Source organism: Euprymna scolopes, chromosome 12, assembly GCF_053919585.1.
Source record: "Euprymna scolopes isolate OS-2025 chromosome 12, ASM5391958v1, whole genome shotgun sequence".
Lineage (NCBI taxonomy): Eukaryota > Metazoa > Mollusca > Cephalopoda > Sepiida > Sepiolidae > Euprymna > Euprymna scolopes.
The window spans coordinates 98,631,949-98,646,542 of record NC_136493.1 but is presented as its reverse complement, the minus strand read 5'-3'; positions in this window follow the sequence as shown (position 1 = coordinate 98,646,542).

Sequence of the window (14,594 nt, the reverse complement as noted above, 5' to 3'; positions counted from 1 at the left end):
GATTAGATGGGCAACATTTAAAATAGCAGATAAAAGAAGATACCAGAATCCCTAACATTCTGTCATGTCCGCGGTCATGAAAATTGGCCAATTTTTAAGGTATTTATTTTCTGTTTATTTTATGTCTAAATCAAAGAAAATCAGCCAAAATTTACTAAGAATAACATTAAAAGCCCTCGATTAGATGGGAAACATTGAAAATAGCAGATAAAAGAAGATACCAGAATCCCTCACATTCTGTCAGGTCCGCGGTCATGAAAATTTGCCAATTTTTCAAGGTATTTATTTTCTCTTTATTTTATGTCTAAATCAAAGAAAATCAGCCAAAATGTACTAAGAATAACATTAAAAGCCCTCGATTAGATGGGCAACATTTAAAATAGCAGATAAAAGAAGATACCAGAATCCCTAACATTCTGTCATGTCCGCGGTCATGAAAATTGGCCAATTTTTAAGGTATTTATTTTCTGTTTATTTTATGTCTAAATCAAAGAAAATCAGCCAAAATGTACTAAGAATAACATTAAAAGCCCTCGATTAGATGGGCAACATTTAAAATAGCAGATAAAAGAAGATACCAGAATCCCTAACATTCTGTCATGTCCGCGGTCATGAAAATTGGCCAATTTTTAAGGTATTTATTTTCTGTTTATTTTATGTCTAAATCAAAGAAAATCAGCCAAAATGTACTAAGAATAACATTAAAAGCCCTCGATTAGATGGAAAACATTGAAAATAGCAGATAAAAGAAGATACCAGAATCCCTCACATTCTGTCAGGTCCGCGGTCATGAAAATTTGCCAATTTTTCAAGGTATTTATTTTCTCTTTATTTTATGTCTAAATCAAAGAAAATCAGCCAAAATGTACTAAGAATAACATTAAAAGCCCTCGATTAGATGGGCAACATTTAAAATAGCAGATAAAAGAAGATACCAGAATCCCTAACATTCTGTCATGTCCGCGGTCATGAAAATTGGCCAATTTTTAAGGTATTTATTTTCTGTTTATTTTATGTCTAAATCAAAGAAAATCAGCCAAAATGTACTAAGAATAACATTAAAAGCCCTCGATTAGATGGGAAACATTGAAAATAGCAGATAAAAGAAGATACCAGAATCCCTCACATTCTGTCAGGTCCGCGGTCATGAAAATTTGCCAATTTTTCAAGGTATTTATTTTCTCTTTATTTTATGTCTAAATCAAAGAAAATCAGCCAAAATGTACTAAGAATAACATTAAAAGCCCTCGATTAGATGGGCAACATTTAAAATAGCAGATAAAAGAAGATACCAGAATCCCTAACATTCTGTCATGTCCGCGGTCATGAAAATTTGCCAATTTTTCAAGGTATTTTTTTTGTCTTTATTTTATATCTAAATCAAAGAAAATCAGCCAAAATGTACTAAGAATAACATTAAAAGCCCTCGATTAGATGGGAAACATTGAAAATAGCAGATAAAAGAAGATACCAGAATCCCTCACATTCTGTCAGGTCCGCGGTCATGAAAATTTGCCAATTTTTCAAGGTATTTATTTTCTCTTTATTTTATGTCTAAATCAAAGAAAATCAGCCAAAATGTACTAAGAATAACATTAAAAGCCCTCGATTAGATGGGCAACATTTAAAATAGCAGATAAAAGAAGATACCAGAATCCCTAACATTCTGTCATGTCCGCGGTCATGAAAATTGGCCAATTTTTAAGGTATTTATTTTCTGTTTATTTTATGTCTAAATCAAAGAAAATCAGCCAAAATGTACTAAGAATAACATTAAAAGCCCTCGATTAGATGGGAAACATTGAAAATAGCAGATAAAAGAAGATACCAGAATCCCTCACATTCTGTCAGGTCCGCGGTCATGAAAATTTGCCAATTTTTCAAGGTATTTATTTTCTCTTTATTTTATGTCTAAATCAAAGAAAATCAGCCAAAATGTACTAAGAATAACATTAAAAGCCCTCGATTAGATGGGCAACATTTAAAATAGCAGATAAAAGAAGATACCAGAATCCCTAACATTCTGTCATGTCCGCGGTCATGAAAATTTGCCAATTTTTCAAGGTATTTTTTTTGTCTTTATTTTATATCTAAATCAAAGAAAATCAGCCAAAATGTACTAAGAATAACATTAAAAGCCCTCGATTAGATGGGAAACATTGAAAATAGCAGATAAAAGAAGATACCAGAATCCCTCACATTCTGTCAGGTCCGCGGTCATGAAAATTTGCCAATTTTTCAAGGTATTTATTTTCTCTTTATTTTATGTCTAAATCAAAGAAAATCAGCCAAAATGTACTAAGAATAACATTAAAAGCCCTCGATTAGATGGGCAACATTTAAAATAGCAGATAAAAGAAGATACCAGAATCCCTAACATTCTGTCATGTCCGCGGTCATGAAAATTGGCCAATTTTTAAGGTATTTATTTTCTGTTTATTTTATGTCTAAATCAAAGAAAATCAGCCAAAATTTACTAAGAATAACATTAAAAGCCCTCGATTAGATGGGAAACATTGAAAATAGCAGATAAAAGAAGATACCAGAATCCCTCACATTCTGTCAGGTCCGCGGTCATGAAAATTTGCCAATTTTTCAAGGTATTTATTTTCTCTTTATTTTATGTCTAAATCAAAGAAAATCAGCCAAAATGTACTAAGAATAACATTAAAAGCCCTCGATTAGATGGGCAACATTTAAAATAGCAGATAAAAGAAGATACCAGAATCCCTAACATTCTGTCATGTCCGCGGTCATGAAAATTGGCCAATTTTTAAGGTATTTATTTTCTGTTTATTTTATGTCTAAATCAAAGAAAATCAGCCAAAATTTACTAAGAATAACATTAAAAGCCCTCGATTAGATGGGAAACATTGAAAATAGCAGATAAAAGAAGATACCAGAATCCCTCACATTCTGTCATGTCCGCGGTCATGAAAATTTGCCAATTTTTCAAGGTATTTTTTTTGTCTTTATTTTATATCTAAATCAAAGAAAATCAGCCAAAATGTACTAAGAATAACATTAAAAGCCCTCGATTAGATGGGAAACATTGAAAATAGCAGATAAAAGAAGATACCAGAATCCCTCACATTCTGTCATGTCCGCGGTCATGAAAATTTGCCAATGTTTAAAGGTATTTTTGTTGTCTTTATTTTATATCTAAATCTAAGAAAATCAGCCAAAATGTACTAAGAATAAAATTAAAAGCCTTCGATTAGATGGGAAACATTTAAAATAGCAGATAAAAGAAGATATAAGAATCCCTCACATTCTGTCATGTCCGCGGTCATGAAAATTTGCCAATTTTTCAAGGTATTTATTTTCTCTTTATTTTATGTCTAAATCAAAGAAAATCAGCCAAAATTTACTAAGAATAACATTAAAAGCCCTCGATTAGATGGGAAACATTGAAAATTGCAGATAATCGAAGATACCAGAATCCCTCACATTCTGTCAGGTCCGCGGTCATGAAAATTTGCCAATTTTTCAAGGTATTTTTTTTCTCTTTATTTTATGTCTAAATCAAAGAAAATCAGCCAAAATTTACTAAGAATAACATTAAAAGCCCTCGATTAGATGGGAAACATTTAAAATAGCAGATAAAAGAAGCTACCAGAATCCCTCACATTCTGTCAGGTCCGCGGTCATGAAAATTTGCCAATTTTTCATGGTATTTATTTTCTCTTTATTTTATGTCTAAATCAAAGAAAATCAGCCAAAATGTACTAAGAATAACATTAAAAGCCCTCGATTAGATGGGAAACATTGAAAATAGCAGATAAAAGAAGATACCAGAATCCCTCACATTCTGTCAGGTCCACGGTCATGAAAATTTTCCAATTTTTCAAGGTATTTATTTTCTCTTTATTTTATGTCTAAATCAAAGAAAATCAGCCAAAATGTACTAAGAATAACATTAAAAGCCCTCGATTAGATGGGCAACATTTAAAATAGCAGATAAAAGAAGATACCAGAATCCCTAACATTCTGTCATGTCCGCGGTCATGAAAATTGGCCAATTTTTAAGGTATTTATTTTCTGTTTATTTTATGTCTAAATCAAAGAAAATCAGCCAAAATGTACTAAGAATAACATTAAAAGCCCTCGATTAGATGGGAAACATTGAAAATAGCAGATAAAAGAAGATACCAGAATCCCTCACATTCTGTCAGGTCCGCGGTCATGAAAATTTGCCAATTTTTCAAGGTATTTATTTTCTCTTTATTTTATGTCTAAATCAAAGAAAATCAGCCAAAATGTACTAAGAATAACATTAAAAGCCCTCGATTAGATGGGCAACATTTAAAATAGCAGATAAAAGAAGATACCAGAATCCCTAACATTCTGTCATGTCCGCGGTCATGAAAATTGGCCAATTTTTAAGGTATTTATTTTCTGTTTATTTTATGTCTAAATCAAAGAAAATCAGCCAAAATTTACTAAGAATAACATTAAAAGCCCTCAATTAGATGGGAAACATTGAAAATAGCAGATAAAAGAAGATACCAGAATCCCTCACATTCTGTCATGTCCGCGGTCATGAAAATTTGCCAATTTTTCAAGGTATTTTTTTTGTCTTTATTTTATATCTAAATCAAAGAAAATCAGCCAAAATGTACTAAGAATAACATTAAAAGCCCTCGATTAGATGGGAAACATTGAAAATAGCAGATAAAAGAAGATACCAGAATCCCTCACATTCTGTCATGTCCGCGGTCATGAAAATTTGCCAATGTTTAAAGGTATTTTTTTTGTTTTTATTTTATATCTAAATCTAAGAAAATCAGCCAAAATGTACTAAGAATAAAATTAAAAGCCTTCGATTAGATGGGAAACATTTAAAATAGCAGATAAAAGAAGATATAAGAATCCCTCACATTCTGTCATGTCCGCGGTCATGAAAATTTGCCAATTTTTCAAGGTATTTATTTTCTCTTTATTTTATGTCTAAATCAAAGAAAATCAGCCAAAATTTACTAAGAATAACATTAAAAGCCCTCGAATAGATGGGAAACATTGAAAATTGCAGATAATCGAAGATACCAGAATCCCTCACATTCTGTCAGGTCCGCGGTCATGAAAATTTGCCAATTTTTCAAGGTATTTTTTTTCTCTTTATTTTATGTCTAAATCAAAGAAAATCAGCCAAAATTTACTAAGAATAACATTAAAAGCCCTCGATTAGATGGGAAACATTTAAAATAGCAGATAAAAGAAGCTACCAGAATCCCTCACATTCTGTCAGGTCCGCGGTCATGAAAATTTGCCAATTTTTCATGGTATTTATTTTCTCTTTATTTTATGTCTAAATCAAAGAAAATCAGCCAAAATGTACTCAGAATAACATTAAAAGCCCTCGATTAGATGGGAAACATTGAAAATAGCAGATAAAAGAAGATACCAGAATCCCTCACATTCTGTCATGTCCGCGGTCATGAAAATTGGCCAATTTTTAAGGTATTTATTTTCTGTTTATTTTATGTCTAAATCAAAGAAAATCAGCCAAAATGTACTAAGAATAACATTAAAAGCCCTCGATTAGATGGGCAACATTTAAAATAGCAGATAAAAGAAGATACCAGAATCCCTAACATTCTGTCATGTCCGCGGTCATGAAAATTGGCCAATTTTTAAGGTATTTATTTTCTGTTTATTTTATGTCTAAATCAAAGAAAATCAGCCAAAATGTACTAAGAATAACATTAAAAGCCCTCGATTAGATGGGAAACATTGAAAATAGCAGATAAAAGAAGATACCAGAATCCCTCACATTCTGTCAGGTCCACGGTCATGAAAATTTGCCAATTTTTCAAGGTATTTATTTTCTCTTTATTTTATGTCTAAATCAAAGAAAATCAGCCAAAATGTACTAAGAATAACATTAAAAGCCCTCGATACAATTGGAAACATTGAAAATAGCAGATAAAAGAAGATACCAGAATCCCTAACATTCTGTCATGTCCGCGGTCATGAAAATTGGCCAATTTTTAAGGTATTTATTTTCTGTTTATTTTATGTCTAAATCAAAGAAAATCAGCCAAAATTTACTAAGAATAACATTAAAAGCCCTCGATTAGATGGGAAACATTGAAAATAGCAGATAAAAGAAGATACCAGAATCCCTCACATTCTGTCAGGTCCGCGGTCATGAAAATTTGCCAATTTTTCAAGGTATTTATTTTCTCTTTATTTTATGTCTAAATCAAAGAAAATCAGCCAAAATGTACTAAGAATAACATTAAAAGCCCTCGATTAGATGGGAAACATTGAAAATAGCAGATAAAAGAAGATACCAGAATCCCTAACATTCTGTCATGTCCGCGGTCATGAAAATTGGCCAATTTTTCAAGGTATTTATTTTCTCTTTATTTTATGTCTAAATCAAAGAAAATCAGCCAAAATGTACTAAGAATAACATTAAAAGCCCTCGATACAATTGGAAACATTTAAAATAGCAGATAAAAGAAGATACCAGAATCCCTAACATTCTGTCATGTCCGCGGTCATGAAAATTGGCCAATTTTTAAGGTATTTATTTTCTGTTTATTTTATGTCTAAATCAAAGAAAATCAGCCAAAATGTACTAAGAATAACATTAAAAGCCCTCGATTAGATGGGCAACATTTAAAATAGCAGATAAAAGAAGATACCAGAATCCCTAACATTCTGTCATGTCCGCGGTCATGAAAATTGGCCAATTTTTAAGGTATTTATTTTCTGTTTATTTTATGTCTAAATCAAAGAAAATCAGCCAAAATGTACTAAGAATAACATTAAAAGCCCTCGATTAGATGGGAAACATTGAAAATAGCAGATAAAAGAAGATACCAGAATCCCTCACATTCTGTCAGGTCCACGGTCATGAAAATTTGCCAATTTTTCAAGGTATTTATTTTCTCTTTATTTTATGTCTAAATCAAAGAAAATCAGCCAAAATGTACTAAGAATAACATTAAAAGCCCTCGATACAATTGGAAACATTGAAAATAGCAGATAAAAGAAGATACCAGAATCCCTAACATTCTGTCATGTCCGCGGTCATGAAAATTGGCCAATTTTTAAGGTATTTATTTTCTGTTTATTTTATGTCTAAATCAAAGAAAATCAGCCAAAATGTACTAAGAATAACATTAAAAGCCCTCGATTAGATGGGAAACATTGAAAATAGCAGATAAAAGAAGATACCAGAATCCCTCACATTCTGTCAGGTCCGCGGTCATGAAAATTTGCCAATTTTTCAAGGTATTTATTTTCTCTTTATTTTATGTCTAAATCAAAGAAAATCAGCCAAAATGTACTAAGAATAACATTAAAAGCCCTCGATTAGATGGGAAACATTGAAAATAGCAGATAAAAGAAGATACCAGAATCCCTAACATTCTGTCATGTCCGCGGTCATGAAAATTGGCCAATTTTTCAAGGTATTTATTTTCTCTTTATTTTATGTCTAAATCAAAGAAAATCAGCCAAAATGTACTAAGAATAACATTAAAAGCCCTCGATTAGATGGGAAACATTGAAAATAGCAGATAAAAGAAGATACCAGAATCCCTCACATTCTGTCAGGTCCGCGGTCATGAAAATTTGCCAATTTTTCAAGGTATTTATTTTCTCTTTATTTTATGTCTAAATCAAAGAAAATCAGCCAAAATGTACTAAAGATAACATTAAAAGCCCTCGATTAGATGGGAAACATTGAAAATAGCAGATAAAAGAAGATACCAGAATCCCTCACATTCTGTCAGGTCCACGGTCATGAAAATTTGCCAATTTTTCAAGGTATTTATTTTCTCTTTATTTTATGTCTAAATCAAAGAAAATCAGCCAAAATGTTGTAAGAATAACATTAAAAGCCCTCGATTAGATGGGCAACATTTAAAATAGCAGATAAAAGAAGATACCAGAATCCCTAACATTCTGTCATGTCCGCGGTCATGAAAATTGGCCAATTTTTAAGGTATTTATTTTCTGTTTATTTTATGTCTAAATCAAAGAAAATCAGCCAAAATTTACTAAGAATAAAATTAAAAGCCTTCGATTAGATGGGAAACATTTAAAATAGCAGATAAAAGAAGATATAAGAATCCCTCACATTCTGTCATGTCCGCGGTCATGAAAATTTGCCAATTTTTCAAGGTAATTATTTTCTCTTTATTTTATGTCTAAATCAAAGAAAATCAGCCAAAATTTACTAAGAATAACATTAAAAGCCCTCGATTAGATGGGAAACATTGAAAATAGCAGATAATCGAAGATACCAGAATCCCTCACATTCTGTCAGGTCCGCGGTCATGAAAATTTGCCAATTTTTCAAGGTATTTATTTTCTCTTTATTTTATGTCTAAATCAAAGAAAATCAGCCAAAATTTACTAAGAATAACATTAAAAGCCCTCGATTAGATTGGAAACATTGAAAATAGCAGATAAAAGAAGATACCAGAATCCCTCACATTCTGTCAGGTCCGCAGTCATGAAAATTTGCCAATTTTTCAAGGTATTTTTTTTCTCTTTATTTTATGTCTAAATCAAAGAAAATCAGCCAAAATTTACTAAGAATAACATTAAAAGCCCTCGATTAGATGGGAAACATTGAAAATAGCAGATAAAAGAAGATACCAGAATCCCTCACATTCTGTCATGTCCGCGGTCATGAAAATTTGCCAATTTTTCAAGGTATTTTTTTTGTCTTTATTTTATATCTAAATCAAAGAAAATCAGCCAAAATGTACTAAGAATAACATTAAAAGCCCTCGATTAGATGGGAAACATTGAAAATAGCAGATAAAAGAAGATACCAGAATCCCTCACATTCTGTCATGTCCGCGGTCATGAAAATTTGCCAATGTTTAAAGGTATTTTTTTTGTCTTTATTTTATATCTAAATCTAAGAAAATCAGCCAAAATTTACTAAGAATAAAATTAAAAGCCTTCGATTAGATGGGAAACATTTAAAATAGCAGATAAAAGAAGATATAAGAATCCCTCACATTCTGTCATGTCCGCGGTCATGAAAATTTGCCAATTTTTCAAGGTAATTATTTTCTCTTTATTTTATGTCTAAATCAAAGAAAATCAGCCAAAATTTACTAAGAATAACATTAAAAGCCCTCGATTAGATGGGAAACATTGAAAATAGCAGATAATCGAAGATACCAGAATCCCTCACATTCTGTCAGGTCCGCGGTCATGAAAATTTGCCAATTTTTCAAGGTATTTATTTTCTCTTTATTTTATGTCTAAATCAAAGAAAATCAGCCAAAATTTACTAAGAATAACATTAAAAGCCCTCGATTAGATTGGAAACATTGAAAATAGCAGATAAAAGAAGATACCAGAATCCCTCACATTCTGTCAGGTCCGCAGTCATGAAAATTTGCCAATTTTTCAAGGTATTTTTTTTCTCTTTATTTTATGTCTAAATCAAAGAAAATCAGCCAAAATTTACTAAGAATAACATTAAAAGCCCTCGATTAGATGGGAAACATTGAAAATAGCAGATAAAAGAAGATACCAGAATCCCTCACATTCTGTCATGTCCGCGGTCATGAAAATTTGCCAATTTTTCAAGGTATTTTTTTTGTCTTTATTTTATATCTAAATCAAAGAAAATCAGCCAAAATGTACTAAGAATAACATTAAAAGCCCTCGATTAGATGGGAAACATTGAAAATAGCAGATAAAAGAAGATACCAGAATCCCTCACATTCTGTCATGTCCGCGGTCATGAAAATTTGCCAATGTTTAAAGGTATTTTTTTTGTCTTTATTTTATATCTAAATCTAAGAAAATCAGCCAAAATTTACTAAGAATAAAATTAAAAGCCTTCGATTAGATGGGAAACATTTAAAATAGCAGATAAAAGAAGATATAAGAATCCCTCACATTCTGTCATGTCCGCGGTCATGAAAATTTGCCAATTTTTCAAGGTAATTATTTTCTCTTTATTTTATGTCTAAATCAAAGAAAATCAGCCAAAATTTACTAAGAATAACATTAAAAGCCCTCGATTAGATGGGAAACATTGAAAATAGCAGATAATCGAAGATACCAGAATCCCTCACATTCTGTCAGGTCCGCGGTCATGAAAATTTGCCAATTTTTCAAGGTATTTATTTTCTCTTTATTTTATGTCTAAATCAAAGAAAATCAGCCAAAATTTACTAAGAATAACATTAAAAGCCCTCGATTAGATTGGAAACATTGAAAATAGCAGATAAAAGAAGATACCAGAATCCCTCACATTCTGTCAGGTCCGCAGTCATGAAAATTTGCCAATTTTTCAAGGTACTTTTTTCTCTTTATTTTATGTCTAAATCAAAGAAAATCAGCCAAAATTTACTAAGAATAACATTAAAAGCCCTCGATTAGATGGGAAACATTGAAAATAGCAGATAAAAGAAGATACCAGAATCCCTCACATTCTGTCATGTCCGCGGTCATGAAAATTTGCCAATTTTTCAAGGTATTTTTTTTGTCTTTATTTTATATCTAAATCAAAGAAAATCAGCCAAAATGTACTAAGAATAACATTAAAAGCCCTCGATTAGATGGGAAACATTGAAAATAGCAGATAAAAGAAGATACCAGAATCCCTCACATTCTGTCATGTCCGCGGTCATGAAAATTTGCCAATGTTTAAAGGTATTTTTTTTGTCTTTATTTTATATCTAAATCTAAGAAAATCAGCCAAAATTTACTAAGAATAAAATTAAAAGCCTTCGATTAGATGGGAAACATTTAAAATAGCAGATAAAAGAAGATATAAGAATCCCTCACATTCTGTCATGTCCGCGGTCATGAAAATTTGCCAATTTTTCAAGGTAATTATTTTCTCTTTATTTTATGTCTAAATCAAAGAAAATCAGCCAAAATTTACTAAGAATAACATTAAAAGCCCTCGATTAGATGGGAAACATTGAAAATAGCAGATAATCGAAGATACCAGAATCCCTCACATTCTGTCAGGTCCGCGGTCATGAAAATTTGCCAATTTTTCAAGGTATTTATTTTCTCTTTATTTTATGTCTAAATCAAAGAAAATCAGCCAAAATTTACTAAGAATAACATTAAAAGCCCTCGATTAGATTGGAAACATTGAAAATAGCAGATAAAAGAAGATACCAGAATCCCTCACATTCTGTCAGGTCCGCAGTCATGAAAATTTGCCAATTTTTCAAGGTATTTTTTTTCTCTTTATTTTATGTCTAAATAATCGAAAATCAGCCAAAATTTACTAAGAATAACATTAAAAGCCCTCGATTAGATGGGAAACATTGAAAATAGCAGATAAAAGAAGATACCAGAATCCCTCACATTCTGTCATGTCCGCGGTCATGAAAATTTGCCAATTTTTCAAGGTATTTTTTTTGTCTTTATTTTATATCTAAATCAAAGAAAATCAGCCAAAATGTACTAAGAATAACATTAAAAGCCCTCGATTAGATGGGAAACATTGAAAATAGCAGATAAAAGAAGATACCAGAATCCCTCACATTCTGTCATGTCCGCGGTCATGAAAATTTGCCAATGTTTAAAGGTATTTTTTTTGTCTTTATTTTATATCTAAATCTAAGAAAATCAGCCAAAATTTACTAAGAATAAAATTAAAAGCCTTCGATTAGATGGGAAACATTTAAAATAGCAGATAAAAGAAGATATAAGAATCCCTCACATTCTGTCATGTCCGCGGTCATGAAAATTTGCCAATTTTTCAAGGTAATTATTTTCTCTTTATTTTATGTCTAAATCAAAGAAAATCAGCCAAAATTTACTAAGAATAACATTAAAAGCCCTCGATTAGATGGGAAACATTGAAAATAGCAGATAATCGAAGATACCAGAATCCCTCACATTCTGTCAGGTCCGCGGTCATGAAAATTTGCCAATTTTTCAAGGTATTTATTTTCTCTTTATTTTATGTCTAAATCAAAGAAAATCAGCCAAAATTTACTAAGAATAACATTAAAAGCCCTCGATTAGATTGGAAACATTGAAAATAGCAGATAAAAGAAGATACCAGAATCCCTCACATTCTGTCAGGTCCGCAGTCATGAAAATTTGCCAATTTTTCAAGGTATTTTTTTTCTCTTTATTTTATGTCTAAATCAAAGAAAATCAGCCAAAATTTACTAAGAATAACATTAAAAGCCCTCGATTAGATGGGAAACATTGAAAATAGCAGATAAAAGAAGATACCAGAATCCCTCACATTCTGTCATGTCCGCGGTCATGAAAATTTGCCAATTTTTCAAGGTATTTTTTTTGTCTTTATTTTATATCTAAATCAAAGAAAATCAGCCAAAATGTACTAAGAATAACATTAAAAGCCCTCGATTAGATGGGAAACATTGAAAATAGCAGATAAAAGAAGATACCAGAATCCCTCACATTCTGTCATGTCCGCGGTCATGAAAATTTGCCAATTTTTCAAGGTATTTTTTTTGTCTTTATTTTATATCTAAATCAAAGAAAATCAGCAAAAATGTACTAAGAATAACATTAAAAGCCCTCGATTAGATGGGAAACATTGAAAATAGCAGATAAAAGAAGATACCAGAATCCCTCACATTCTGTCATGTCCGCGGTCATGAAAATTTGCCAATTTTTCAAGGTATTTATTTTCTCTTTATTTTATGTCTAAATCAAAGAAAATCAGCCAAAATTTACTAAGAATAACATTAAAAGCCCTCGATTAGATGGGAAACATTGAAAATAGCAGATAAAAGAAGATACCAGAATCCCTCACATTCTGTCATGTCCGCGGTCATGAAAATTTGCCAATTTTTCAAGGTATTTTTTTTGTCTTTATTTTATATCTAAATCAAAGAAAATCAGCCAAAATGTACTAAGAATAACATTAAAAGCCCTCGATTAGATGGGAAACATTGAAAATAGCAGATAAAAGAAGATACCAGAATCCCTCACATTCTGTCATGTCCGCGGTCATGAAAATTTGCCAATGTTTAAAGGTATTTTTTTTGTCTTTATTTTATATCTAAATCTAAGAAAATCAGCCAAAATTTACTAAGAATAAAATTAAAAGCCTTCGATTAGATGGGAAACATTTAAAATTGCAGATAAAAGAAGATATAAGAATCCCTCACATTCTGTCATGTCCGCGGTCATGAAAATTTGCCAATTTTTCAAGGTAATTATTTTCTCTTTATTTTATGTCTAAATCAAAGAAAATCAGCCAAAATTTACTAAGAATAACATTAAAAGCCCTCGATTAGATGGGAAACATTGAAAATAGCAGATAATCGAAGATACCAGAATCCCTCACATTCTGTCAGGTCCGCGGTCATGAAAATTTGCCAATTTTTCAAGGTATTTATTTTCTCTTTATTTTATGTCTAAATCAAAGAAAATCAGCCAAAATTTACTAAGAATAACATTAAAAGCCCTCGATTAGATTGGAAACATTGAAAATAGCAGATAAAAGAAGATACCAGAATCCCTCACATTCTGTCAGGTCCGCAGTCATGAAAATTTGCCAATTTTTCAAGGTATTTTTTTTCTCTTTATTTTATGTCTAAATCAAAGAAAATCAGCCAAAATTTACTAAGAATAACATTAAAAGCCCTCGATTAGATGGGAAACATTGAAAATAGCAGATAAAAGAAGATACCAGAATCCCTCACATTCTGTCATGTCCGCGGTCATGAAAATTTGCCAATTTTTCAAGGTATTTTTTTTGTCTTTATTTTATATCTAAATCAAAGAAAATCAGCCAAAATGTACTAAGAATAACATTAAAAGCCCTCGATTAGATGGGAAACATTGAAAATAGCAGATAAAAGAAGATACCAGAATCCCTCACATTCTGTCATGTCCGCGGTCATGAAAATTTGCCAATGTTTAAAGGTATTTTTTTTGTCTTTATTTTATATCTAAATCTAAGAAAATCAGCCAAAATTTACTAAGAATAAAATTAAAAGCCTTCGATTAGATGGGAAACATTTAAAATAGCAGATAAAAGAAGATATAAGAATCCCTCACATTCTGTCATGTCCGCGGTCATGAAAATTTGCCAATTTTTCAAGGTAATTATTTTCTCTTTATTTTATGTCTAAATCAAAGAAAATCAGCCAAAATTTACTAAGAATAACATTAAAAGCCCTCGATTAGATGGGAAACATTGAAAATAGCAGATAATCGAAGATACCAGAATCCCTCACATTCTGTCAGGTCCGCGGTCATGAAAATTTGCCAATTTTTCAAGGTATTTATTTTCTCTTTATTTTATGTCTAAATCAAAGAAAATCAGCCAAAATTTACTAAGAATAACATTAAAAGCCCTCGATTAGATTGGAAACATTGAAAATAGCAGATAAAAGAAGATACCAGAATCCCTCACATTCTGTCAGGTCCGCAGTCATGAAAATTTGCCAATTTTTCAAGGTATTTTTTTTCTCTTTATTTTATGTCTAAATCAAAGAAAATCAGCCAAAATTTACTAAGAATAACATTAAAAGCCCTCGATTAGATGGGAAACATTGAAAATAGCAGATAAAAGAAGATACCAGAATCCCTCACATTCTGTCATGTCCGCGGTCATGAAAATTGGCCAATTTTTAAGGTATTTATTTTCT